Source organism: Sus scrofa, chromosome 7 (genome assembly GCF_054392235.1).
Source record: "Sus scrofa isolate SSC_HxYL_T2T_F1_AM1 chromosome 7, Sscrofa_HxYL_maternal_Yorkshire_Landrace_v2.0, whole genome shotgun sequence".
Classification (NCBI taxonomy): Eukaryota; Metazoa; Chordata; class Mammalia; order Artiodactyla; family Suidae; genus Sus; species Sus scrofa.
Window position 1 is genome coordinate 91,562,511 of NC_139389.1, and position 27,623 is coordinate 91,590,133.

The 27,623-nt window shown below is 40.0% G+C and overlaps 2 protein-coding genes and 2 pseudogenes across 3 annotated transcripts in view; 1 reads left to right on the plus strand and 3 right to left on the minus strand.

Annotated features, from left to right (window-relative positions):
* The window catches only part of CHRM5 (cholinergic receptor muscarinic 5), an 85,285-nt gene extending 83,258 nt beyond the window's left edge, over nt 1-2,027 (minus strand). The window contains exon 1 of the mRNA XM_021099908.2: nt 1,149-2,027. The gene's annotated coding sequence lies outside the window, so the exon portion shown is untranslated. The remainder of the gene's footprint in view (nt 1-1,148) is intronic.
* The window catches only part of AVEN (apoptosis and caspase activation inhibitor), a 193,321-nt gene that overhangs the window by 60,910 nt on the left and 104,788 nt on the right, over nt 1-27,623 (plus strand). The gene's annotated exons all lie outside the window — the stretch shown is intronic.
* Nucleotides 1,877-12,735, minus strand: LOC146401773 (kinesin-like protein KIF23; annotated as a pseudogene). Its single transcript, XR_014811461.1, has 2 exons — nt 12,589-12,735; nt 1,877-6,832 (listed from the first exon to the last, which is right to left on the minus strand). The product of XR_014811461.1 is annotated as a kinesin-like protein KIF23 (transcript).
* Nucleotides 3,369-4,430, minus strand: LOC100516919 (kinesin-like protein KIF23 pseudogene; annotated as a pseudogene).

Below are 27,623 nucleotides of genomic sequence, written 5' to 3' on the forward strand. Positions count from 1 at the left end.
TGATGGATAATGTAATACACTGTTTAAAATTTGAAAAAAGGGAAGAATTTGGTGAAATGGAAGAATTTCAAATTTGTGTTTCTGGCAAGTACTGAATAATTAGATTAATTTCCTTGTATTATCAGAAGATCTCGATAGTTAGGTGTGATTTGCTTTTATTGTTTCCCTTAATCCTTGTCTTCTAAGATAATAGAAATATATTATTTGTTGTAGGGCTTCTTTACGCAAAAGATTAAGCTTTGAACTTTTCCTATTGATGTTATATGAAAACTAATGTTGTTGAATTTTTGCTAAAAATCTATGTAGGATCTGACAAATCCTGTAAAAAGACAAAAAAACAAACAAAAAAACAAAAACAAAAAGTCTCTTAAAGTCCCACTGTAGAGTGATTTCTAGGGAATTTTTAAAAGGCATTGTATCCTTTAAAATTCTTTGATGGTTTCAGTAGTTCTTTGCATTTCACAGCTTGGGGCATTTGACCTGAGTTAAATTTTTTGAGGTATTAAGATACCAGACGTTTTTTGTTCTGTTGTTAACTCAGAGGAATATCCTCATTATAAATGTTATGAAAATATGTCCAGAACCTCAGCATATATTAGCCCCATTCTACTGAAGTGCTATACCTGCATTTACTAGAGATTGTTTTTCTTGTGTGTGAATGAGAGTGACATCAGAAGGATTTTTTTTTTTTTTGCTAATGATAAAAATCAGTCATTGAGCTTTGTTCTTTTGCATCGATAGAAATAATATTAAAAACACATTAATTGTTCTTTGTTTTACCAAGGGCCCAGGGAATGTTTGGTAAATAAAGCACCTATGAATGGCTCTTATGCTCCGTTCAGGGCTCTTTTTGTGCCATTTGTTTCAAGCTATTAAATAAAACAAAATTGGGATTTTTAAGATGAAGACAAAGATAGGATAAATCTAGTGAAAAATGAATGGAATTTGGGGGGTGGTTTCTTATCTAGTTATGGATGATTAGTTTACACAGCATACATTAAAAACAAGTGTTTACCTCAGAAAGCTTAAATCTGCACAAAGCTTAAGGGAGGATCAACACAAAATTCACACTGACTGGCTCATTCAGCATCTGTAGGTTCAGTTTCAGTAACTGAGACATCAGTTAATATTATAAAATTAAATCTTACCTGGCAGTGGTTTGTTTGAAGCTCAGTAATTTGAACTCCGGCTGGAAATCATCAGCTCCGGTACTTGAAATGCCTTCTCTACTTGCTTTCGTGTTTTCTTTGACCACTGTGTTTTCTTTCATGCAGAGTCTCTGTATCTATTCTTGGTCATCCTGTAGCATTAGTTAGGACAGCATGTAGTAGATGAAGATTCCATTTGGATAGGATTATAGAACAAAGCGTGAATTTTGCCTTTCTCTCTGATAAAAGCTGTTGAGCTGACCACAGACAACTTGAGTGTTCAGAACTTATTAAAAATTCATTGACTGTTTCAGCACTTGAGGAATCCTGGTTCTTTCTATAGACGTTTTACCTTCTGCAAAAGTTCTGTCCATTTTTTCAGAATTACGTATGCTCCTGAATCAAGTTGCTTTCAGAAAAAATTGTCTGGACTGGAAGCATGGATGTTCTCAGCATTCTCTGGCTTTCCTTGTTTTTCCCTTTACCAACTTTACAGTCCATGAGCTTCCTTTCTACAGAGGATGGACTAATTTCTTCTGTCTGTCTTGGGTTTCTGTGACACATAGTTCTGGTCCACTGTTGTGTGAATAGTGAGGGAAAAATCCAAAAGGAGGCATGGCTTTACCATCATCTCCGGACAGTGAGCACACTTGGCATGAATGAAGAGCTGATGTGAGCTATTCAAGTCAGACAGCAAACTGATGGGATGACGCTTTCATACATAACAAACCCATTAATTACTTCTTCTGATGGACAGCAGGATGCCCTGAAAGGAAAAAAGGAAGGAGCAGATGCTCACATTCGGTTTAATAGGTGCTCTCTGAGCAGCCTGTCATTGAGAAGTGAATCCAGGAAAAGCTGCAGCTTTGGAATGTGATCAGGTAGAGTGGGCAAGAGTTGTTTTGACAGACAGTTAAGTGACGTATTTGGGGAGGAAAAAAGAGAGCTGAGCGCAGAGGTAGCTGAAATAAGGCTCCAAAAATGCTTCTGAAAATGTTCATTTTTTTTCTCTGTTAGTCCTTTTGGCTGGAAGAAAGTAATCTGTATTTTACTTATGTGTTATTTGCAGGAATTTTGCTGAGCTGTTTTCTCATGATACAGCTTTCCCCAAGGAAGGAAAATATTTAAAAAGTCTTTGAGATAGAAAAATATGTTGTGAGTTTAAAAAAATTGTAGCAGGGAAAAACCTGATTTTTGTGAAAGATTTTTTTTTTTTTAAACAACCTTTCAGCTGTTTTCTGACATAAATCTGAGGGTAAGCAGAGAAGAGGTTTCTGTTTAAAAGATAATAAATCTGAGGGTAAGCAGAGAAGAGGCTGCTTTTTAAAAGCTACATTTTTATATTTTTACATATGTTTTAGCACATGTATTTTGTTGCTTTGGAATAAGCCATCACTTGACACAAAAATTTACCAGGGTCTTCATTTTAAGATGTTCTTAAGTTAGTTGGAATTTTGCATAGTTGTATAAATAAATTATGAAATGAACATTTTTAGATCTACTTTTTACTTCATCTTGTGATAGTTAAAAAATGATTTTTTCCCTACCTGTTCAGAGTCCTTTTAGGAGGGTTCGTGAACAATAGCATACTTTGAAATGTTTTAAAAATTGTTTATTTCTTAGTGCTTTTTATTTCAATTCTTTTGGCATATCTAAATATCAAAGTACACACATGCAAAATTCAGAACAAGTTCCTAAAATAGTGTTGGCCAGTCTCTGACATCTTCATTTTGAAAGTTTGAATTGTCTAAAGTGCATTCTTGCAGCTAATCAATAGCAGCATTTGTTTTGTTTATAAAACCTTAAGAAAAATCCAGACAAGAGGTGGAAAAATCCCAATAAAAAATAAAACGTGATCTCGATATATTCTTCCTTAATCAGCCAAGACAAACACACATATGAAATAGTTTATAAGTACACAAGAAATACACCAAAAAAAAGCCTTATAAAAAAGTTTGTTCAGCAATGAGAAAAGGGGATCTTTCTCTATTAATACTAAATACGGAAAGGCAATAGAGTATAAAAGTTTCTTAAATCATAGATATCTTTGGAGCCATGGGGGGATCTTCGATGTAGGCCATTGTATAATGGATCTGAGAAATCTGCGATTTTCATCAAAGCTGGAGTTCTACAAGAGGGCTCAGAAGACTGCTTCTGAGGTAGCTTTGGAGAAATCACCAACACAAATGAAAATGTTCTTTCGTTATTGAGACCATCAGTTCATGGCTTCTTGCACTTGGGCTGCGCATGGTGCAGATACCCAGGCTCCAGCTGAGATCCTGCTCTCATCTCCATAGCTACAGAACACCTTATTTCTGTGTCAATCCATTCAGACTCGGTTCTGTCTGGTTGGGCAGGTGCTACTGTGGAAGAGCTTCATTTTCGACCAGTTGGTGATTGTTTTTTAAAGTCTCAATATCAGTAAACTGGACTGATTGTCCACCATTCCTTGTTTTATAAACATCACCCTTAATCAGCTTAATTTCTGTCTCCCCAATGGAGGCTAGTTCCTGGTGGGTCAGCATGTACTTCTCACATTTAGCTAGTGCCTTTTCATTTGCAGCACATAGAGTGATGCCATGAGGGACATGTGGCTGCATGACTGTCTGAGTTTGCACTTTAGAGGCAGGCTTATGATCTACCCATCTGTCTCCTACAGAGCGAGATTGTCTATCACAGAAAATTGGTGGTGCGTTAAGTACTGGCGATGGAGATCCAGATCTGAGTAACCTTTTCTTGATGCCCTTCCCAAGAGGGTCTCTCTGGCTTTTCAGTTTGGAGTTCAGTAACAATAGCCTTCAGTTGTTGCAGTTTTGCACCTTTCACCTGGAGTTTTATTTTGCATCTCCAGCTGTTTGGCCACCACTCGATGTTCACATTCTTTCTCCCATTTCATGGTTGATTCTGTCACCATGCTTTGCAACCTGGCTTCTAGTCTGGTTTCTCAGAAAACTGTCACTGAAGTTTCTGATTCTGGGTTTCAAGCTCCTGTTACAGATTGCACTTAGTATCTTCTTCATAGATTGTTGTTTCTCTAAAATCTCAATCTTACATTCTAAAGTTTTGTTTTTCTTCTCCAGTTGTTTTATTTCCAGTTTCTGTCCCAAGATCATCTTTTCTATTTCTTTTAGTTTTCCTTGAATGTAGTTTTGTTTAAAAGCATTGTCAAATTTTTGCAACAAAGCTTTATTTTTTTAAAATGATTTTTATTTTTTCCATTATAGTTGGCTTACAGTGTTCTGTCAATTTTTTCCTATGCAGAAAAGTGCCCCAGTCACACATAGATATATATATTATTTTTCTAACATTATTCTCGATCATGCTTCATCATAAGTGATTAGATAGAGCTCCCAATTGCTATACCTTAGGATCTCATTGCTTATCAATTCCAAAAGCAATAGTTTGCATCTATTAACCCCAGATTCCCAGTCTGCCCCACTCCCTCCCCTTCCCCTTGGTAACCACGAATCTGTTCTCTAAGTCCATGAGTTTCTTTTGTGTGGAAAGGTTTGTTTTGTGCTGTATGTTAGATTCTAGATATAAGTGATATCATATGTTATTTGTCTTTCTCTTTCTGACTTACTTCACTTAGTATGAGAGTCTCTAGTTCCATCTGTGTTGCTGCAAATGGCATTATTTTGTTCTTTTTTATGGCTGAGTAGTATTCCATTGTGTGTGTGTGTATATACCACATCTTCTTAATACATTTATCTGTTGATGGACATTTAGGTTGTTTCTATGTCTTGGCTATTGTGAATAGTGCTGCAATGAACAAACGGGTGCATGTGTCTTTTGCAAGGAAAGTTATGTGCCCAAGAGTGGAATTGCTGGATCATATGGTAGTTCTATATTTAGTTTTCTGAGGTACCTCCATACTGTTTTCCATAGTGGTTGTACCAATTACATTCCCACCAAGAGTGTAGGAAGGTTCCCTTTTTTCCACACCCTCTCCAGCATTTGTTATTTGTGGACTTACTAATGATGGCCATTATGACTGGTGTGAGGTGGTATCTCATAGCTTGGATTTGCATTTCTCTAATAATCAGTGATGTTGAGCATTTTCTCCTGTGCTTGTTGGCCATCTGTATATCTTCTTTGGAGAAATGTCTATTCAGGTCTTTTGCCCATTTTTCCATTGGGTTGTTGATTTTTTTTGCTGCTGAGTTGTGAATGTGTTTATATATTTTAGAGATTAAGCCCTTGTCAGTTTCATCGTTTGAAACTATTTTCTCCCATTCTTTTTGTTTTTTTTTATGGTTTCCTTTGCTGTGCAAAAGCTTGTCAGTTTAAGTTCCATTGGTTTATTTTTGCTTTTATTTCTGTTTCTTTGGGAGATTGACCTAAGAAAACACTTGTAAGGTTGATGTCAGAGAATGTTTTGCCTATGTTCTCTTCTGGGAGTTTGGTATCTTATTTTAAGTCTTTAAGCCATTTTGAGTTTATTTTTGTGCATGGTGAGAGGGTGTGTTTCTGTTTCATGGATTTACATGTGACGGTCCAGTTGTCCCAGCACCACTTACTGAAAAGACTGTCTTTTTCCCATTTTATATTCTTGCCTTCTGTAAAGAGGAATTGATGTAGGTGTCTGGGTTTATTTCTGGGTTCTCTGCTCTGTACCATTGGTCTGTATGTCTGTTTTGGTACCGCTAGCACACTGTCTTGGTTCCTGTGGCTTTGTAATATTGTCTGAAGTCTGGGAGAGTTATGCCTCCTGATTGTTTTTTGTTCTTCAGGATTGCTTTGGCAATTCTGGGTCTTGTAACAAAGCTTTAAAAATAACAGCTTGTTGCAGTTACTGTTGTGGCTCAGTGGATTAAGAACCTGACCAGCATCCATGAGTATACAGGTTCAATCCTTGGCCTCACTCAGTGGGTTAAAGGATTTGGTGTTGCTGTGAGCTGTGGTGTAGGTCTCAGACATGGCTTGGATCTGGCAAGGGTGTGGTGTAGGCCGGCAGCTGCAGCTCTGATTAGACCCCTAGCTTGGGAACTTCCATGCAGCCCTTAAAAAAAAAAAAAAATTGTTAAACTCATCAATCATCTTTTGTTGTAGGTGATGTCGTTTCTCTAATGCTTCCGTCAACCTGGGAAGAGTCTGCTCATCATCGATATCCAAAATTTCACAGGATGGCAAAGGTGGAAAACTCTGTAAAAACCACTTCTGAAACCAGTGGTTTATCTCCAACTGGACCTTCCTGGGCCTGGTTTCTGTATCCCCTTCCTGGTGTTAAACTACATATTGCCTTGTCATTTGGTCTTGCTCCCTCAACTTCTTGGGTCACTTCTGTAAATCTCATAACTTGAAGCTTTCTTCATAATCAAAGTAGTTCTTGGACAGAAGGCTTAACTTTGAATCTCTATATGGAACCGTCATATTAGTTCCATACATTTGGTTCTCTCTTGGGACCTCCATACATGTTCTTAGCATCATTAGTTACTGGTTAATGTTACCAGCTTCATGTAATCTGTTTCTTTCTGCTTTTGTCTGGTTAGTTCTTTCACTTCAAGCAAGATCAATCAAGGATAATTGGCTTATGGTGATTTTTTTTTTCTTTTTTTCTGTAAGACATTGTCTCCGTTTAGGTCCAAGGGAGCCTGAACTAATTTAATGTTGAACATGCTATGGGAATGGCTGGACACATGATTCAAATGTGTGTTAGCAATGTGTCACATTTTCTGGCCTCTCTAGAAAACTTCAAAAGGCCTCCTCAGTAAGATTTTACTTCTACTTCTATAAATCCTGTTCTTTTTTTTTTTTTTTTTTTTGTCTTTCTTTTAGGGCCGCACCAGCTGCATGTGGAGGTTCCCAGGCTAGGGGTCTAATCGCAGCTGTTGCTGCCGACCTACACCACAGTCACAGCAATGCCAGATCCCTAACCCACTGAGCAAGGCCAGGGATCGAACCCACAACCTCATGGTTCCTAGTCGGATTCGTTTCTGCTGTGCAACGACGGGAACTCCAAATCCTGTTCTTAATGTCACAAAGCAATTTTGATTGTGGAGGTTTAGGCGTTATGGGATTAAATGGCACTTCTTCCAATAGATCATATATGTAATTGTTATATATTTCAATATGAGACAAATACACTGTAGACACTATCTTCATCACATTCTTTTGCTTTGCAAAATTCTTGTGCATTTATCATATCTAAAAACTCTAAATCCACTTACTCGCTAGAGGGGGTCTTTAGATTGCACATGGCTTCTCTTTTCTGCTGCTCTAATAAGGCATCAAGTTTACACTGTATATCCATGCTATTCTTATTATTACATTTAAAAACAGGAGGTCCTATTGTGGTTCAGTGGTAACAAACCTGACTAGTATCCCTGAGGATGTGGGTTCAATCCCTGGCCCTGCTTTTTTGCCATGAAGCTGTGGTGTAGATTTCAGATGTGACTGGGATCCCATGTTGCTGTGTCTGTGGCCTAGGCCGGCAGCTGGAGCTCCCATTCAATCCCTACCCTGGGATCTTCAGTATGTCAGGGGCGCAGCCCTAAAAAAGACCAAAAAAAATATATTATGTAGCTTGAAATGACCCTGTGCTGTTAAAGATCATGTCTGGATGGCGAGGAAGCATCCCTCTTTCCCTGGAGAACCATCATACTGTGAGTTTTTCCACTTCTTGTCACACCATATGTAAAAAAGGAGACCATTTTTACCATGAATGAGGTCATCTACCATGGGATTAGCCACAACATCAAAGAACTCTTTCTGGGTGTCTGAGTGCTGCATACTTGTTTAAAGGAATATCGAGTCTTCTTATGGTCTCCATTTCCATTGACTCTGTAACCCTTAGGAGTATGACTAGTTGTATTGTTGATAACATCTATGCAATACTCTTGATCAGGAAGGCTCAGTGGGTATACCCTACAGTACACCCCAACTGTGTCTTCTGTAAATGTTGTATTATGGCATGATTGCTGGGTCACTTTGGTACTTTTTTTGTGTTTTTTATTAATGTATGGTTGATTACAATGTTGTGCCAGTGTCTGCTGTACAGCGAAGTGACCCAGCCATAATTATATATACATTCCTTGTATTATCTTCCATTGTGGTCTATCCCAAGAGACTGGATATACTTCCCTGTGCTATGCAGTAGGGCCTCATTGCTTATCTGTTCTAAATGTAGTGGTTTGCATTGTGTAGTGCTTCTTTATGTTCTCAAATTATGCCTTATTCCTTAAATCTTGCTCAACAAGGAGTATGTGTTTATTTTTTACATATGTGAAAGCCTGGTAAATAGTTAATAACTATGACCATTTTATACACATACATTTAATAGAAAAATATGAGCCAAAATGCTTCTGTCTTGTGTAGGATGGACTTTCTGCCTGGAAGGCAAGGCATTGTCTCCATGAACCGATGTTGTTCAGAGATGTAATGGGTTGTGCACCCAGTTGGGTGCATGGCTTGTTCTCTCCACCCCCCCAGGAAGAGGAGGGAAAGTCTCAGGAGAATGGATTTTATGTTCTCCTTGGTGCATATAATAAAGCACAGTTTTCTTTTGTTCAGATGTTTCAACTCCCATCTCCCATTTTGTGACTCCCTTTATTTGCTAAGTTAATCTAAACTCTCCCATCTCCCCTATAAAATTGACCGAAGAACTTCAGAAGTTTTATAGTCTTCAAAGATTTTTAGGAGTTCCCGTCGTGGCGCAGTGGTTAACGAATCCGACTAGGAACCATGAGGTTGTGGGTTCGGTCCCTGCCCTTGCTCAGTGGGTTAACGATCCGGCGTTGCCGTGAGCTGTGGTGTAGGTTGCAGACGCGGCTCAGATCCCGCGTTGCTGTGGCTCTGGCGTAGGCCGGTGGCTACAGCTCCGATTCAACCCCTAGCCTGGGAACCTCCATATGCCGCGGGAGCGGCCCAAGAAATAGCAACAATAACAACAACAAAAAAGACAAAAGACAAAAAAAAAAAAAAAAAGAAAAAGAAAAAAAAGATTTTTAAAGAGTTTTATTTATAAAAAATGTTTTTTTTCCCCCCACGAAGTTCTTTCTCACAGTAATGTTTGGTTCATACCAAGAAGTATACTCACAGCTGTTTCTGAGTCTTTGCAAAATTGGAACTTCTTTTATAAAAAAAAAATACAAGATAGCCACTTTTTGTTCTCCAGCTCTTAGATGAGTAGGATTTGTGTTGCAGAACTTCTGTGGCAACTGCTTATTTTTAGGGCGTTCTAAATATTCATAATCTCAATTGAGTGTGATTTTTTTTTTCAGTTAATAAACTAAGAAAAAAGTTGCATTTTATGAGTATTGTAGAATCGTGCAAGTTCTCTCAAAAATATGCTTTTTTTGGTTGCTCTTGTTAAAGACATCAATTCTTTGTTGGCTTACCTGGGTCAGTCTAGATTACTTGAGCCCATTAGTTGTACTTGATTCCTTCCTAGGTATATGACACGACTTTAGGTTCTTTGAATATATGATGCATCTATTTTTTTTTTTGAGGCAGATACTGTTTTATAAAGGAGGAAATTGAGATAGGAAGGGTTAAGTGACTTGGTCAGTTTACCCAGCTAGTTATTTGTTGAACTGTGGTGTGAATCCAGTAAGATACCCTATTGAGAAAAAAGATCTTGGAGCCTTTTCCTTTAAGTGTGAATTTCCCAGTTTAGTTTTGAGAGTGGTGCCTCTTCAGCACTACCAAATGAGGTCTGCAGTTTCTCTGTAGATCACAGATAACCCTAAGGTAGACTGTCTTTGAGAAAAGGACCAGTAAATTTTAAAATTTTATTGGAGTATAGTTTACTTACAATGTTATTAGTTTCAGGTATTAGAATCAGTTGTATATTCTTTTTTCCCCATATAGGTATTACGAACTATTGAGTAGATTTCCCTGGGCTATATACAGTAGGTTCTTACTAATTAACTATTTCATCCAGTAGTATGTATATGTTATTCCTATCCTCCTAACTGCTCCCTCTCCCCTATGGTTTCCCCTATGGTAACCATAAAATTGGTTGGTTTTGAAATCTGAGTTTGTTTTTTAAATATGTTCATTTGTGTCATTTTAAAAATTAGATCCTACATACATGTGATAACATATATTTGTCTTCCTCTGTCTGACTGGCTTCACTCAGTATGATAGGTCATTCATGTTGCTGCAAATGGCATTGTTTCATTCTTTTTTATGACTGAGTGATACTCCATTTTGTATGTACCACATCTTCTTTATTTCTTCCTCTGTCGATGGATATTTAGGTTGTTTCTGTATCTTGGCTGTTGTAAAGAGTGCTGCAATGAGCACTGGGGTGTGTGCGTCTTTTCAAATTACGGTTTTCTCCAGATACATGCCCAGCACTGGGATTTCTGGATCATACGGGCTTTGGGAAAAAGACAGTGAATTTAATATAGAGGGAATGTTTCCTTTGTAGCTTCCATGTTTAACATTTATAAAGAGTGATTTTTTTTCTTTCTAAAACTATATATTCCTTTATAGACTCTCAAATAGCAGTATGTTTTTAGAATACTACTGATTTATGTTTACTTAAAAAATTTGAAAATGTGGTATATGAGAGATATGCATTAGATTTGTACTTTACCACAAAATTGATGGGAAACAATTCCTCATATGTAGCATATTCAGATTTACCAATTGCATGTTTATTGTCTTTGGATTTGTTTTATGTTTCACTTTTAGACTTCTTCAGTTCATTATTCCACTCACTTGTGTCCCTTAGCTTGGCCTTAATTTGTGTCCTGGTGTTTGGCCCTTGCCAATCAGCGCCCCCTTCAGATTTTTGCCTTTTCCTGGTGAATGGCTGACCACTAGAGGTCTCCAGACCACACTTGAGAAGGCCGATTCATGCCCATCTCAGTGGCTCTAGGCATCTAGTCTTTAGGGAATCACTTCATACAAGAGTCAGCCTTGGGAATAGGGTACACCCCACAATTTGAGATCTTCCATTTCCACTCTGATTTATACTAGGGACATTTTTTAGAAAGGGTCTGTGTCCTGTTTGCATTTCTTGTGTTAAGAGTGGTTACACGGAGAAACCTCTCAGTAATGTGTGTGTAGACTTATTCTGAGTGACCATGAGCAGAACCCAGTACAGTGTCTGCCACACAGATGACAAGTCAGCAGTTATTATGAAGATGGGACTTAATTTTAGTACTGGAAGGACTTCAGAGAATTTAGTCTAACAATCCATTTTACACAATAAGTTTTATTTATTTGTCTTTTTGCTTTTTTCTAGGGCCGCTTCCCACAGCATATGGAGGGTCCCAGGCTAGGGGTCGAATCGGAGGTGTAGACACCAGCCTACACCAGAGGCACAGCAATGCGGGATCCGAGCCTCGTCTGCGACCTACACCACAGCTCACGGCAACTCAGGATCCTTAACCCCCTGAGCAAGGCCGGGGATGGAACCCGAAACTTCTTGGTTCCTAGTCGGATTTGTTAACCACTGCGCCACGACGGGAACTCCCTATACAATAAGTTTTAGAGTTTTTGTTCAAATGGGATGTTTAACTGGAGTTGTTATTGTGAGTGTTATCCATTCCTGAGTAGGAAGACCAGAATTGTGATTCAGTTATTCATGTGGATAAACGGTTTGAAATAAATGGCATTTGGGAGTTTTAAAAGAAATTAAGAGTGAAAACTGGGAGAGTACTAAACAAAACATTTCTATGTAAACAGTGATGGTATAGAAAGCTTGGCAGCTTGTTAGTATTTTACCTGTAACAAAAGTTCCAGGGGGAATTATGAAAATTATAGATTAGTAACTTTCTATTTTTAAATGTGCGGAATCCTTGACTACTTGAATGACCAATTATTGAAGAAAAAGTAGCTCAGTTTCAGAAGTAAATAACTATATGGATGAATAGGAACAGGGGGGTTATGTTTTAGATTAAAATATATTTTGAAAAAAACTTAAAATCTATTTGAAACCCTTAATAAATGACTGACTATATAAATAACCTTGGGAACCTTTAAATGAATAGCAAGAGCTATAGGAAAAGACGTTGATTCTTGGGAGGAGCTGTGGGGATCCTCTAGAGTTGAGACAATCTTCATTTTACATTTTTGTAGATGAGTTGAAAGACAGAGGATAAGAGGAAAGCCGCAAGATTAGGTAGTAAAAAATTTGTCAGGGATACATTCCAGGGTGAGACTCTGAGTGAGTAATGTAGATGCATTTTAGTGTGGGCACAAATAAGTGGAAAATAACGTAACGGCTATGTGATGATGTGCGCTAAGATGAGGGGTTGTAGGAAGGTTTTAAGCAGGGGCATTCCATGATTTACTATGTCTTTTTTTTTTTTTCCCCAAAAAAAACCCTGTGAGTTCTTTATGGCATGGAAGCAATTGGTAGACCAGGAAGGAGATGATTGTGATGATCTAGGCAAAATATGATGGTTCCTGTCTTAGTCAGCACGGGCTGCAATAACCAAGTACCGTAGATAGGTGGCTTAATCTACAGGTGTTTGTTTCTCACTGTCCCACGGGCTGGCAAGTCCAAGTTCAAGGTGCCAGCATGGTCAGGTTCCAGTGAGGGCCCTCTTCCTGTCTTGCAGATGCTCCCTTCTTGCTGTGTCCTGACATAACCAAGAGAGGAAGCTCTGACATCTCTCCCTCTTCTCATAAGGGCCCGAATCCCATCATGGGAGCTCTACTCCCACAAGCTCATCTGAACCTAATTACCCCCGAAGGCCCTACTTCCTAGTATGATCATATCGGAGATGAAGGGTTCAGCATGTGAATTGAACAAACATTCAGCCCATAACAGTTCCTTAGACTAAGGGAGTAACAGTGGAAAAGGAAAGAGGTGGCTAGATTAAAAGAACATTTTGGACATGTGAAGGAGAGCTTGCTGATGAACTGGGGAGTGATGTGAAGTGTTGAGAACAACCCTCAATAGTCTGGCTTGAGTAACTGGGTGGAGATACCCTTCGCGGAGACTGGGGAAGCTTGACGAGGAGCAGCTTTGGGAAGGGGAAGACCAACACAGGGCCTGTTGAACAAGCTGGGCTGTGGATCTGACAAGTCTTAACCTTCTTAAACACTTGGAGCATGTGAAAGAACAGTCTTTATATGTGGGAATCAATGTATTCCTCTATGTTATCTTTGTAAATCTTTTCCTGTTTCAAAATCATGGTTGTTAACCTCTTTTTTTTTTTTTTTTTTTTTTTTTCTTCTTGTCCCCACTAGTTACATGTAACACATACTCATGGTAACTTCTTTTCTTGCAGGTATTCCAGGGAGGTAGGAAAGGAATTGATAAATCAGTATCTCTGTAGGGGGCGTGGCTTGAAAAAGCCACTCTGGGAGTAAGTACGCCCACGTGGAGTTCCATCCCCACCCCTACCTGGTTGAGAATAATTAAAAAAACACAAACTTCTGTGAATGGTGTTTGACACATGCAGATTCCTCTAATGTTTCTTTTTTTCTTCTTTTTTTTTTTTTTTTTTTTGTCTTTTTGCCTTTTCTAGGGCCGCTCCCTCGGCATATGGGGGGTTTCCAGGCTAGGGGTCTAATCGGAGCTGTAGCTGCTGGCCTACACCACAGCAATGCAGGATCCAGGCCGCATCTGCAACCTACACCACAGCTCATGGCCACGCTGGATCCCTAACTCACTGAGCAATGCCAGGGATTGAACCCACACCCTCATGGTTCCTAGTCAGATTTGTTAACCACTGCGCCACGACGGGAACTCCTAATGCTTCTTGATTCCTCTTTTGAACTGGCTCATAGGAAGGGCTCTCCTCAGTTGGTCCAGCTGCCTCATTTTCTGGATGAGAGTGCTGAGCATCCGAGAGGTTGGTATTACCTCAGGGATGCAAATCTTGCAACTGGTTAACAGTAGCTATGTTAGAATAGTAGAACCCCAGGAACTGGAATGCCAGCCTGTAGTTCTCTCCACGAGACAGACCATTTACTTCTACATTTCTCTCATAAGAGGAATTCTTATGCATAATAAGAGATAAGAAATTTTTTTTTACAAGAAACATGTTTTATAAAGGTAAAAATAGTTGTCCTGTCATTATTGTTATTTGCTTTTTGTAGCTGCACTCATGGCATATGGAGGTTTCCCAAGCTAGGGGTTGAATTAGAGCTGCAGCTGCCGGCTTTTACCACAGCCACTCGGGATCTGAGCTGTGTCTGTGACCTACACCACAGCTCACGGCAAAGCCGGATCTGTAACCCATTGAGCAAGGTCAGGGATCGAACCCGCATCCTCATGGAAACTAGTCCGGTTTGTTAACTACTGAGCCACGACGGGATCTCCAGTTGTGGTGTTTTATAGAGATCTTTTCTGTTTATAATTTGGTAGGATTGATACTTTACTCCTCAGTGGAGCCGTTGAGCACCTAAAATATCTGCATCATCCCAGGCTAGATGTGTAAGGGTGACCAAGGATAAACTATTCCAGGTGGCTGACCGGGAGTGAGGGAGATAAGCATGTAAATGAATGGTGTTGTCCTTAAAGTGATAGTTACTAAAGTGGCTGTAGAATAGGTGATAAAATGGGCTTGCATGCCTGAGGAGTTAATTTCATCTGGAGAGATCAGGGAGGTTTTCTAGAGGAGGTGTGTCAGGGGCTGGGGGTGGGGGGTACATGGGTGCAGTGTTCTCTGAACTCCTCCAGAAGAATCCATTTTAAGAAGCCCATTTTCTTTTTCTTGTTAACCCAAGACATTGACAAGAGGCTTGTGCGCTAAGTGGAAAATGTAGTTGGAGATTACATGTAAAACATATAAAATATTTCTAATGGGAGTGGGAAGAAAATCTGAGAGACACACACACACACACACACGCTCTCTTCCTCTTTTTAATCCAAGTATTCTAGTTGCCATAACAACCTGATTATGGTGGTGCATTTGCTCGGATGGTTAAGGTTGTGTCAGCAGATCCCATTATAAGCTGCAATTTTCAGGATTTTAAAATTCAACGTCATGTTCACTGATGGGACAAATAAAAATCCCATCAATCGATTTTATTTTCCCATCTAGCGGAGTGCCCCAAAGTCATTTTGCTCTCCCCTCATGTTGACAGAGTCCACATATTCAGTGTCTAGAACGCAGCTTTTGTGAATATTTTATTGCTAAAAGAAACCTCCATATCTGGTTAAGTGCTCTTATTTTATAGTGAGGAAATTGAGGCTCTGTAGGGGTAAATGCCTGAGGGCTAATAATTCAGCAGGAATTTGGTAGTTAATCCACCACAGCACTCTTGGTATTGGAGTTCAACATACCTGTGCTTAGCGGTCTCCTGGACCTTTGGTTAAATCTCACAAGGACATAGCTTTAATTTATTTAAATATCTCTTTGTATCACTGACATGTGTCCTTTCTTGTATAACAGCATTCATCTCTTACACATTGCATTGTAAAAATTTGTTTATGTCTGTCCAGTCTCTACTAAGGGGGCTTCTCCAGGGTAGACAGTAGGCTTTACCCATTTATCCAACACTTGCTGGGGAGAGACCCACTCTAGCCTCTTCCTTCTTGCTCTGACTCAAATTTTCTTGGCTCTGATCTTCTTGGTTGCCTATTTATAGTTCTTAGACCTGATGACCTGTTGCTGGTTTGTTGTAGTTTGACTCCCAGCCTTCCCCTCTCACTAGGAGGGAGGAAGTGGCGAGGGGAGGGAGGGTATTCTTGCCAAGGGAGGAAGAAGAACTAGCAAAGAGTCTGGAAACTCAAGAGAGCTTGGTGCTTGGGGCCATTGCTTTGCTTTAGTATTAGAGGGAGTAGGTAATAAGAGACCCATTGAAAGGTGGTAAGTAGTGGAGTGGTAGGAGATTACCTAGAACAACTGACTTGAAGACTGAAATGTGCATGAAAAAAAGTGAGGCATCGATAGATACATTGTGTGAAGTAGGAAAATGTAAGCACAGAAGGAAACAAATAATTCTGTCTGCAGCATGATGATAGGGAACTTTTACAAAAGCGGTGATATTTCAGCTGGATTTTAATTGGTTGCTAAGATTAATTACACCGGCTGGGGAAGTGGGAGAGATGGCGTTTTAGAATTTGAGAAGCAGTGTGAATGAAGAATTTGGAGGCAAGAACATGGCAAATTAGGAGAATCTTGACTGTGCTGAGGCTGGTGCAGTGTCAGCGTGTAAGCTCCAAGGGGCCAATGGTTGGGGCGAGACTGGATATATTGGGCTGCGACCAGGTTGTCAGAGGTTTTCGGTGTAGACTTATGCCCTAGAAAGATGGGAGTCATGTCATGGTCTTGATACAAGCAGCAAGGTAACACTGAGCTGACATAGAGAAGTAGTTTTGGCAATTTAGAGACTGAATTGGACAAAGTTTGAGGTGTTGAGGTAAAAAATGAGGGTGTCTGTTGAACTAGGGTGTGGGGTTAGAAATACTAAAGAAAATGGAGGGTAAGAATTGAAGGGGAGAGGTGTTCAGAGGTAAATTTCCCAGATGTGGTGATTGACTGCAAAGAGGGAAGGAGGGGGAGTTTTTTCATTCACGCTTGTAGGTGGATTGTTTTGCCAAGTATCAAGATTCGGAAAACAGGAGGAGGAAATAGATTTGGGTTAAAGATAATATTTAAAGAATTATATCCAAATTCTGAAAATTGAGTTAGAATTTGCTTGTAACGTGCTCAGAACCCAGGTGAACTTTTAAATGAGCTTTGACAATTGTATACACCTGTGTAATCACCTTGACAAATAAGATACAGAAAAGTGGTGGTTCTTAGTCTTTAGGGAGCATCGGAAACACCTAGAGGGTGTGTTGGACCCACCCCCAGAGTTTCAGATTCGGTAGGTCTGGGGCTGAGACTTGAGAATTGACATTTCTAACCACCCCCAGGCCTGCTGGTTCAGGGCCAGGACTTTGAAAAGCATGATATAAAAAATTAGCATCACTCCAGAAAGGCCTTTTCTCCTCTCTTCTTCACGCCCCAGAGAGTCGTGGTTTGATCCCTATCATCATGATTAGTTTACCTTTCCTTGGATGGCATATGGATTTAATTATATAGTATGTTCTCTTAGGTCTGGCTGTTTTTTTCTTTTTTCTTTTTTTTTTTTTACACTACATTACATACAGTGTAGTGTAATGATTTGAGGTTTACCTATTTACATATAGTTCAGTCTTTTTTTTTTTTTTTTTTTCTTTTAGGGCTACACCCTGGTATATGGATGCTCTCAGGCTAGGGGCTGACTCTCAGCTGCAGCTGCCAGCCTACACCACAGCAACACCTGATCCAAGCCGGGTCTGTAACCTCTACCACAGCCCATGGCAACACCAGATCCTTAGCCCACTGAATGAGGGCAGGGATCGAACTGAGTCCTCATGGATACTAGATGGGTTCATTACTGCTGAGCCACAATGGGAACTCCAGTTTATGACTTTTTATTGCTGATTAGTGTTGTTTATAAGACCTGTTTTGAGGAGTTCCCGTCGTGGCGCAGTGGTTAACGAATCCGACTAGGAACCATGAGGTTGTGGGTTCGATCCCTGCCCTTGCTCAGTGGGTTAACGATCCGGTGTTGCCGTGAGCTGTGGTGTAGGTTGCAGACGTGGCTCGGATCCCGTGTTGCTGTGGCTCCGGCGTAGGCTGGCAGCTACAGCTCCGATTCGACCCCTAGCCTGGGAACCTCCATATGCCGCAGGAGCGGCCCAAAGAAATAGCAAAAAGACAATAAATAAATAAATAAATAAATAAAATAAAAAAAGACCTGTTTTGACATGTGTTTTAGTTTTTTTTGGCTATTATGAACAAATCTTATATGAGCATTTATGTACAAATCTTTTTGTAACTTATTTTTCTTGGGTAAATATCTAGGAGTAAAATTGTTGGGTCATGAGGTAGATTTATGTTCGGTTTTCTAAGAAACTGTCAACTCATTTTCTATAGTGGTTGTAAGGTAACTAGTTGAATTGTGATTAAACATTAATTGACTCTAGAGAGGTTACTAGATTTTGACTAGACTGAAGGATTTTGTCATAGAAGAAAGGACTAGGGTAGACAGGGGAGTTGGGCAAAATTGCCCTTTGGGATGTGCATGCAGGTAATCAACAGTGATGCAATCGTCTCCAAATCCTAAATTAATGTAAATGTATACTTTGTTTTAAGAAACATAGATCACTAGTCATTCAAAGGATGTTCGTTAGGCAGTTGTGTGCCAGTCTTATAAAGGTACATGGGTCCTCATACCTGCCTGAAGGAGCTCACAGGTAAATTCTTGTACTTGAAGAAGGTATAAGGTAGCACTTTAAGTCTAAATTGCTCTTGATTCTGGTTTACCTGCTGTCATTGTTCTAGAAATCCTTAGCACCAAAGAATTGTGACATAAGGAAATATCCCAACCCCCCCAAACTTGAAGCATTTCATATCACTGGGAAAAAGATGGCTTTGTCAGTCAAGGATGTTGGTCCAAATGGAGTCACCATCTGGGAAAAAAGTGGGATTCAGACCTCAAACCATATAATGGGATAAAGTCTACATGGGTCAGAATTTTTCGTGTAAAAACATCCATAAAAATGTTAGAACAAATCACTGACAAATTCTTCTCTAATGTCAGAATGGGGAAGGTCTTTCTCAATATCACACAAAATCCAGAAACCATAAAAGACTGTTAAATTTAATCATATAAAAATTAAGAATTTCTGCATGGCAAAAACCATAACCAAAGTCAAAAGACAAACGATGATGTTGATGGGGGTGGGGGTTGGGGGGAGGATCATAACTCATATTACAGAGAACTAATTTCCAGTATAAGTATAATGAGTTTTAACAACCTTATTAAAAATGGGCAAAGGCTATGAGCAGACTGTTCACAGAAAATGAAATGCAAATGGCTCTTAAACATGTGAAAAGATGCTCAACCCACTCATGATAAGAGAAATGCAAATTAAAATTGAACGGAAATGCATATTTTTAGCGATCAGACCGACAGACGTCAGAAAGTTTGGAGACTGTTGTTGGCAAGAGGGTGGCTGTGTAGTGTTGGAGAAGGGTGTTGGGGTTGAGGGAACAGCAGGAACAGAGACATGGAGGCTGAAAAGTAGTCATCACATTGGAACGGGGCAGGGAAAGTGGGGGCAAACATGTTGATAATAGTGAGGGGTAGCAGCTGCAAACTAGTGTCTCGGGGAAGAGGACAGGGAAACTAGACATCAAAGCAATAGCTCAAAATGTTCATGACTGTGGAGGCAAACAGCCCTGCAGTATCAGTAGCCTAGGAGGGTCACTGACCAAGGTCACTACAAAAGGTTGCATCATGCCCAATGTTTTGTTTTTCTTTTTCTTTTTTTTTTATTTTGATATGGACGTTCCTGGGCTAGGGATTGAATCTGAGCCACAGCTGCAATGCTGGATCCTTTAACCCACTTCACCAGGCTGGGGTTGGAACCTGTACCTCTGCAGTGACCCCCGAGCTGCTGCAGTCAGGATTCTTTCTTTCTTTCTTTTTTTTTTTAAGGGCCACATCTGCTGCATATGAAAGTTCCCAGGCTAGGGGTCCAAATGGAACTCCAACTGCCTGCCTACACCACAGCCACAGCCATGCCGGATCCTTATGGGAGCTGCATCTTCGACCTACACCACAGCTTGTGTTAACGCCAGGTCATTAACCCACTGAGTGAGACCAGGGAGCAAACCCACATTCTCATGGATACTAGTTGGGTTTGTTTCCGCTGAGCCACAGTGGGAATTCCTGCAGTTGGGATTCTTGACCCACTGCCCAACGTTTTTATTTAAGAAAGGATTAAGAGCTAATACTCTTCCTTTTTTTTTTTTTTTTTAAAGTAGTTTTATTTTATTTATTTATTTTTTTGGTCTTTTCTAGGGCTGCACCCGTGGCATATGGAGGTTCCCAGGCTAGGGGTGGAATCAGAGCTGTAGCTGCCGGCCTGCACCACCGCTACAGCAACTCGGAATACACACCACAGCTCATGGCAACACCGGATCCTTAACCCACTGAGCAAGGCTAGGGATCGAACCCACAACCTCATGGTTTCTAGTCGGATTCGTTAGCCACTGAGCCTTGATGGGAACTCGTACTCTTCCTTTTTTACTTGTTGAAAGTCTGTGGATTTGTTTTGAGGATTAGGTACTTAGATTATTAGAAATACTGTATGGTAATGAATGAAGTAACTTATTGTTAAATCTTGGGTTTAGGAGTAACCTATGTTCTTTTTCTCTCTTTTAAAAATTTAATTTTTAAATTGAAGTGTAGTTGATATAACTTGTATTCTTTTCCATGGAAATGTCTTTATTAGATTTTGAAAACTTTTCAAATTGTTCTTTGCAAATAATTATTTCAAAAGTAATTTAAAAAGACACTCAATAGATGAATTTTAGAATTTAGCACTTTGAATAGATAATGTAAAGATAAGGGTTTTTTTTTTTTAGTTATCTCAAATTTAATTTTCAGAGGGTACTTTATATTTGAAAATGCTGACTAAACACATCGTAATTTTTTGTTGCTCATTGTGATTCTTAGCTTCTCTTACAGTGAGTTCTGTTACATTACTGAATATCTAGGCCAAGAGTGGCCAGTTGCCCCTCTGGCTCTCTGTGGTTGCCAGGGAATAGGTGACATAATTTATTCATCAGGAGAGAGATGAAGTACTACTGATTGATTTTGTTTAAAAAGCAAGTAATATGTTTAACAGAATGGCGCTTTTATTTTTAGTTCCCATTCCCTCCCCCCTTCCTATTTCTTAGCCTCCTTTTATTACTTCTGCTTCATTGCCTATCTTATTCTCGGAATTCTAAAATTCACATTGCTTCTAAAAGTGAAGTTATTGTCACTTTTCATGACTAGTTAGTATTAGAGACAAAGGGTTAGGTAAGATGACTACTCGAGATACCTTTTGGTCTAGACTTAGCATTCTCTGCAGTACTCCATGGTTTTAAGCATTGTACACTGTAGATTATGCCTTCAGATTTTGTAAGTATTAGGGGCAAACAGGGCACCAAATATTTAATGAGATTCTTGTCTGCTTACATTCCTAGCAAAGAATGTAATTATATGCTCAACCCAAAAAGTGAACTTAATTTACATTTTCCTTCTTACAATTTGGTTGCTGTCTAGAATTAAAAAAAAAAAAGTTTAATCCTTTACTCAAGTATATTTCAGCTGTCTCTTTGAGTCACTAAGGCAAAAGCTTTAGCAAAAAGATAAACCTTAATTGAGTACTTTGAATGCTGATCAGCCTGGATCCTTGATGATTTTCTGAGGGGCAAGCCTTTAGGTGCTGTTTAGAAAGAAAGAAAGAAAAAAAAGGCAATGGTGTTAAATGATTACTATTCTTTTTGGGATCTGTAAGGTAGGCTGATCATTTTGTATTGAATTTTTGGGCAGGTAATCACTATCCAAGATGTTTTGTATCCTTTTCAGTACAAGGTTGTAGAAAGATAACCATCTGATGCTTGGCAGTGGTCTTTTCAGAGACTTGTCTGTGTACACAATCTAATGATTGAACAAGGGTGAGACGGATAACTCCGGTGTTAGTCATCTTAGTTAAGAGTTGAGTTTGTGAGACCAGAAGTAGATGGAGAAGTCTTGTTTTCTAATCCTGGGATACTTGGTTTTTCTTTTCAGATCCTGGTGGACTGTGGTCATTTAAACATGGCATTCTTGGTGTACGTAGCTGTCTTCCTGTAGTGTCATGTTAGATACTCAAATATGGTTACCGCTTGACATTTTTGTCTGTATTGTTTTCCTCAGTTGGACAGTTTGATCTCCATATCCAGTTCCACTGTCTCAGAGAAATAGGTAAAATTGAGTTGTTACGCAAAACCCTAATGCATGTTTACTCTTTTTCTATTTGTGCTGTTTGGGAGCAATTTAAAAAAAGAGTTGATACTATTTCATTATTTATGCTGTTTCATATCATTTCAGAGATTCATTGTAATTTTTTTCCATTGAGTGTGTTGATGTCTGACTCGGAAAGAGAAGAAATACTGAAATTGCAGTGAATGAGACTTAATTTCACATTTCCCTTGAACCAACAAATACTACAGGTGTTACCAATTATGGGCAAGTATCTACAGAGATAAAAGTAGTTTAAATTTAGGAGTCATCTTCTAATTGTTCAGGGAGTAGATTGCAAGGTATTTTTGTTGTGTTCTCAGCGTTTTGCCTCTTCCAACTTCTTCCATCTGTACCCTGGAAAACTAGAATGAATTTTTGTCTTTTTTGATGTGGAAAACAGAAGTGGCATTTTTCTAGCTGCAAATTATATTAATCATCCTCCCTCCCCCCTGCTGTTATCTTATAGCCTTCTTTGTACAGACTCTGATTTCTAAAGTTAGGCCAGAGAGAATTTGGTTCTAAAATCCATCTTTTGTTACTACAGCCACGTTCACCCTGGGTGATTTAGAGATCTTGCTGTTCAAGTTGAATGGATTTTTGAGCTCTAGAACTGTGCTTGCTTGAATGGAGAATATTGAGTTGTGTGTGGTAGGTATTTGGGAAATGATGATGGCTGGCATCAGTCTTATCTGGCCTTATAGATGGAGGGGAGAGTGAGTTCTCTGAAGAATAGAAGCCTCCTCCTCAGTTAAGATAAAGTTTAACTTTGAAGTCTGTCTATCAAACTTCCCTCCTGCGTAGGCTACCCTGGTCTTTTCCTAAATAATTTCTTCTTGTAATTATTTTATATTAATTGTCACTGTGATACTTTAATAGTAGACCTGGTCCTAGAACTTAGGAAGTAGCCCCCACCTCTGTTTTCTTCTGCCATCTTGGTTTGCTTGGCTTGTTCTCAGGTGACCTTAATTGGGTATGTAAGTACCTTTTCCCTCCTACTTGGGAGTAGATGAATAATTTCAATTTTCCCTAGTCCTATTATGGAGACTCGAGGTGCTTGTCATTCGGCAGGAAGTGAATTGAGCTTTTGCGGGCTTGTGGACTCATTTGGCTAGAGGAGTACCTTGTAACTTTTTTTTTTTTTTTTGTCTTTTTGCTATTTCTTGGGCTGCTCCCGCAGCATATGGAGGTTCCCAGGCTAGGGGTCGAATTGGAGCTGTAGCCACTGACCTACGCCAGAGCCACAGTAACGCGGGATCCGAGCCGCGTCTGCAACCTACACCACAGCTCACGGCAACACCGGATCGTTAACCCACTGAGCAAGGGCAGGGATCGAACCCGCAACCTCATGGTTCCTAGTCGAATTCGTTAACCACTGCGCCATGACGGGAACTCCTCTTGTAACTTTTTATAGCTTTTGATACTGGATGAGCTGGGCGCCAAATGATAAATGGTAAACACTTTTATTTTTATTTTTTAATTTTTTGTCTATTTAGGGCCGCACCTGAGGCATATGGAAGTTCCCAGGCTAGGGGTCCAATCAGAGCTATAGCTGCCAGCCTACACCACAGCCACGCGGAACCTGAGCCGAGTCTTCACCCTGCACCATAGCTCATGGCCACGCTACATCCTTAACCTGCAGAGTCATAACGGAAACTCCTAAACACTTCATCACTCGGTTAAACATTTAAAATTTCATTTATACGAACTGCAGACAGGATTATCTTAGCATTGCATGTGTTTATATGTTAAAAATATTTAAAAAATTGACTATTTTTCTTTTTAGGGCCACACCTGCAGCACGTGGAAGTTCCCAGGCTAGGGGTAGAATCAGAGTTGCAGCTGCCAGCCTTCACCACAGCCATAGCAATGCCAGATCCAAGCTGTGTCTTCGACCTATAGCTCATTGCGACACTGGATCCTTAACCCACTGAGCGAGGCCAGGGATCAAACCTGAATCCTCATGGATACTAGTTGGGTTTGTTACCACTGAGCCACATTGGAACTCCCAGGAGGATAGCTTCAAAGTGCCAGTGATTGTGGCTGTGGAGTCACCCTGGTGAGGGCAGTCCTTGTGGAGGAGTGAGTGCAGCCTACTGGGGTCTGAGGAATGAGTGAGAAGAAAATGGAGGGAGAAGGGGTGTAGCTCGTGGTAAGCAGTTTTAGTGGAGAAGCAGCAGAGGTTGAAGGAGAGACAAGTCCAAGGAAAAGTGTGTGTGTGTGGATTGTGGAATATTTAAAATATCTTCAAGTGTAAGAAGCTTGAGCTTGTAGGTGCGTTGAGAAGAAGCCATAAAGGATGAGACTGAAATGAGAGAAAAAGGATAACTATCTGTAAAGCAAAAGTCTGAGAAGTAGGAGAGGATGTGTAATAGAAACAATGAATGCCACAGGTCATTTTGTTTCGTGTCTCCACGCTTCATTCTCTGGGAACCTTAAAGAGCAAATTTACCGTCACACAAACTGGAAATACAGTAGACGTAATTCAGGAGCATATTTCCTGACAAGGGTCCAGGGCCACATTTCGTATAAGCTAGGGTGAATTCAGAAAGGGAGTGAATTAGAAACTGCATAGAGGTTATAGAATTACTGAGGTTGTAGAGAAAATGCCCTAAAGGACATGAATGCAGAGCTTTGATTTGAGAATGTCTATTCAGGTAGATTGGGAAGGAAATTCGTTTTCCGTGTTTGTGGAATCCTTTGGGCAAAATGCCTCCTGCCTTCATGGAGACAGGTTTGATGAGAATGGGAGAGTGTGGGCTTGAGAATAACGGAAGCTTCTACAAAGAAGCAAAGGGAAGTGAAGGAAGGGATTTCAAGGCTAATTTAGTCTTTATTTAATTTTTGGTTCAGGGAATAATAGCTGTATTACATTGACATGGTCAAAATAGTCATGGTTAAGAAGTCGTTTCAGGAATACTGTGAAGCACGTGGAGCCTGGGAGGCTAAGCAGTGTTTTTCCTCTCTCCCTGTGGAGGCCTTTGTAAAGATTTTGAATCTGGGAGTTTCCGTCGTGACTCAGCAATAATGAGCCTGACTAGTGTCCATGAAGATGCATGTTCGATCCCTGGCCTTGCTCAGTGAGTTAAGGTTCTGTGGTGTGGGTTGCAGACATGGCTTGGATCTGGCATTGCTGTGGCTGTGGTGTAGGCCGGCAGCTGCAGCTCTGATTCAGCTGCTAGCCTGGGAACTTCCATATGCTGTACCTTCCACTGTAAAAAACCAAACCAAAAGAAAACAGATTTTGGAGCTGCAGATCATCCAGATGGGAGGGCCACATGAGACTTCCCAAGATCTGGCCTTGGCCAGAGTCCTGCCTCCTCTCTCACACGTTCACCATCTAACTGCTAATAGTTTCCTGAACATACCAGACCCTCTTCCCTTTTCCTGGTGGTTTTATCTGATTATTCCCCTAACCTAATAATCTGATTATGCCCCTATTTTTTTGCACTCATCCTCATTTCCTTCCTAGAATTTTCCCTGATGGCCCAGTGCAGTCGGTCAATCCTTCCTTTCCTTGTCCCCTGGACTCGTCTATCTCACAACCATGGTAATGACTTGTCATGACAACTTGCAGGGTTTTGGCATCTGTCTCCTTCATAGCTTTAAAAAAAAAAAGTTATTAAAATATAGCAGATTTAGGAGTTCCCGTCATGGCTTAGTGGTTAACGGATCCAACTAGGAACCATGAGGTTGTGGGTTCGATCCCTGGCCTTGCTCAGTGGTTTAAGGATCCAGCATTGCTGTTGAGCTGTGGTGTAGGTCGCAGACACGGCTTGGGTCCTGCGTTGCTGTGGCTCTGGTGTAGGCTGGTGGCTGCAGCTCTGATTACACCCCTAGCCTGGGACCCTCCATATGCCATGGGAGTGGCCCTAGAAAAGGTGCAAAAAAAAGAAAAAAGTATAGCAGATTTACAATGTTTTAATTTCTACTGTACAGCAAAGAGCAAAGTGATCCAGTTATATATGTATATGTATGTGTATATATATATATATACACACAAACATATATATATAGTCTTTTTCATTTCCATTATGGTTTATCATAGGATATTTTATATAGTCCCCTGTGCTATGCGGTAGGACATTGTTGTTTATTCATTCTCTATATACTAGTTTGCACCTGCTAACTCCAAACTCCTAATCTGTCCCTCTTAGCAACCACAAGTCTGTTCTCTGTTGGTGAGTTTTTCTGTTTTGTAGAAAGGTTTGTGCCATATTTTATATTCCATATGTAAGTGATATCATATGGTACTTGTCTTTCTCTTTCTGACTTCATTTAGCATGATAATCTCTAGGTCCATCTACATTGTTGCAAATAGCATTATTTTATCTTTTACGGCTGTGTAGTATTCCATTGTACATCTATATGACATCTTTGTCCATTCATCTTTTGGTGCACATTTAGTTTGCTTCCATGTCTTGGCTATTATAATAGTGCTATAATGAACATTGGGGTGCATATATCTTTTGTAATCAGTTTTCTCGAGATATATGCCCTCCCTAATAACTTTTGAGTTCCTTGAGGGCAGAGGCAGTGCTTTTCAGAGGTGTGAGCTGCTGATGAGATACTTGGAATATAGTAGTACATCAGTAAATGTTTGAGATGAATTGAGTTGAACAGTCATACTTAAACTTCAGAAACCAAACTTTGTCTTTTCAGGGCTGCACCTGAGGCATATGGAGGTTTCCAGGCTAGGGGTCGAATTGGAGCTGCAGCTGCTGGCCTATGTCACAGTAACACAGGCTCCAGGCCACGTCTGTGACTTACACCACAGCTCACAGCAACACTGGATCCTTAACCCACTGAGCGAGCCCAGGGATCGAACCTGCATCCTCATGAATACTACTGAGCTACAATGGGAACTCCCTCCAAATTTATTTATTTTATTTTTTTATTACTCAATGAATTTATTACATTTATAGTTGTACAATGATCATCACAATCCAGTTCTATAGGATTTCCATCCCACAACCCCAAACTCCAAATTTATTTTAGGTGCACTTTTGGGGTCTCAGGCTTCTGTCATAGTATCTATGAGTACAGAGATGGCTTTTTTCCCGTTATATTTTTAGTAGTTTTAGATACTTATTAAAATATATTAAAAGTATTACTTGAAAGCATTAATTGTTCTGCTTTTTCCATCAATGGCATCTTTAAAATATTAATGATCTTTTTTTTTTTTCTTTTTAGGGCCACATGTATGCACATGGAAGTTTCCAGACTAGAGGTTGAATCAGAGCTTCAGCTGTTGGCCTACACCATAGCCACGGCAATACCAGATCCAAGTCAAATCTGTGACCTACATGGCAGCTGTGGCAGCACCAGATCCTTAACCCACTGCAAAGCTAGGGATCAAACCCATATCCTCATGGATACTAGTTGGGTTCTTAACCTGCTGAGTCACAACAGGAACACCCAGCTTGATTCTTATTTATTTATTTTTTGTCTTTTTGCCTTTTCTCGAGCCGCTCCCGCAGCATATGGAGCTTCCCAGGCTAGGGGTCCAATTGGAGCTGTAGCCAGCGGCCACAGCCACAGCAACGTGGGATCTGAGCCGCATCTGTGACCTACACCACAGCTCACAGCAACGCCGGATCCCCAACCCGCTGAGCAAGGGCAGGGATCGAACCCGCAACCTCATGGTTCGCAGTCGGACTTGTTAACCACTGTGCCACAATGGGAACTCCCCAGCTTGATTCTTTTTTATTTATTTATTTTTTTAATTTATTTTTTCCCACTGTACAG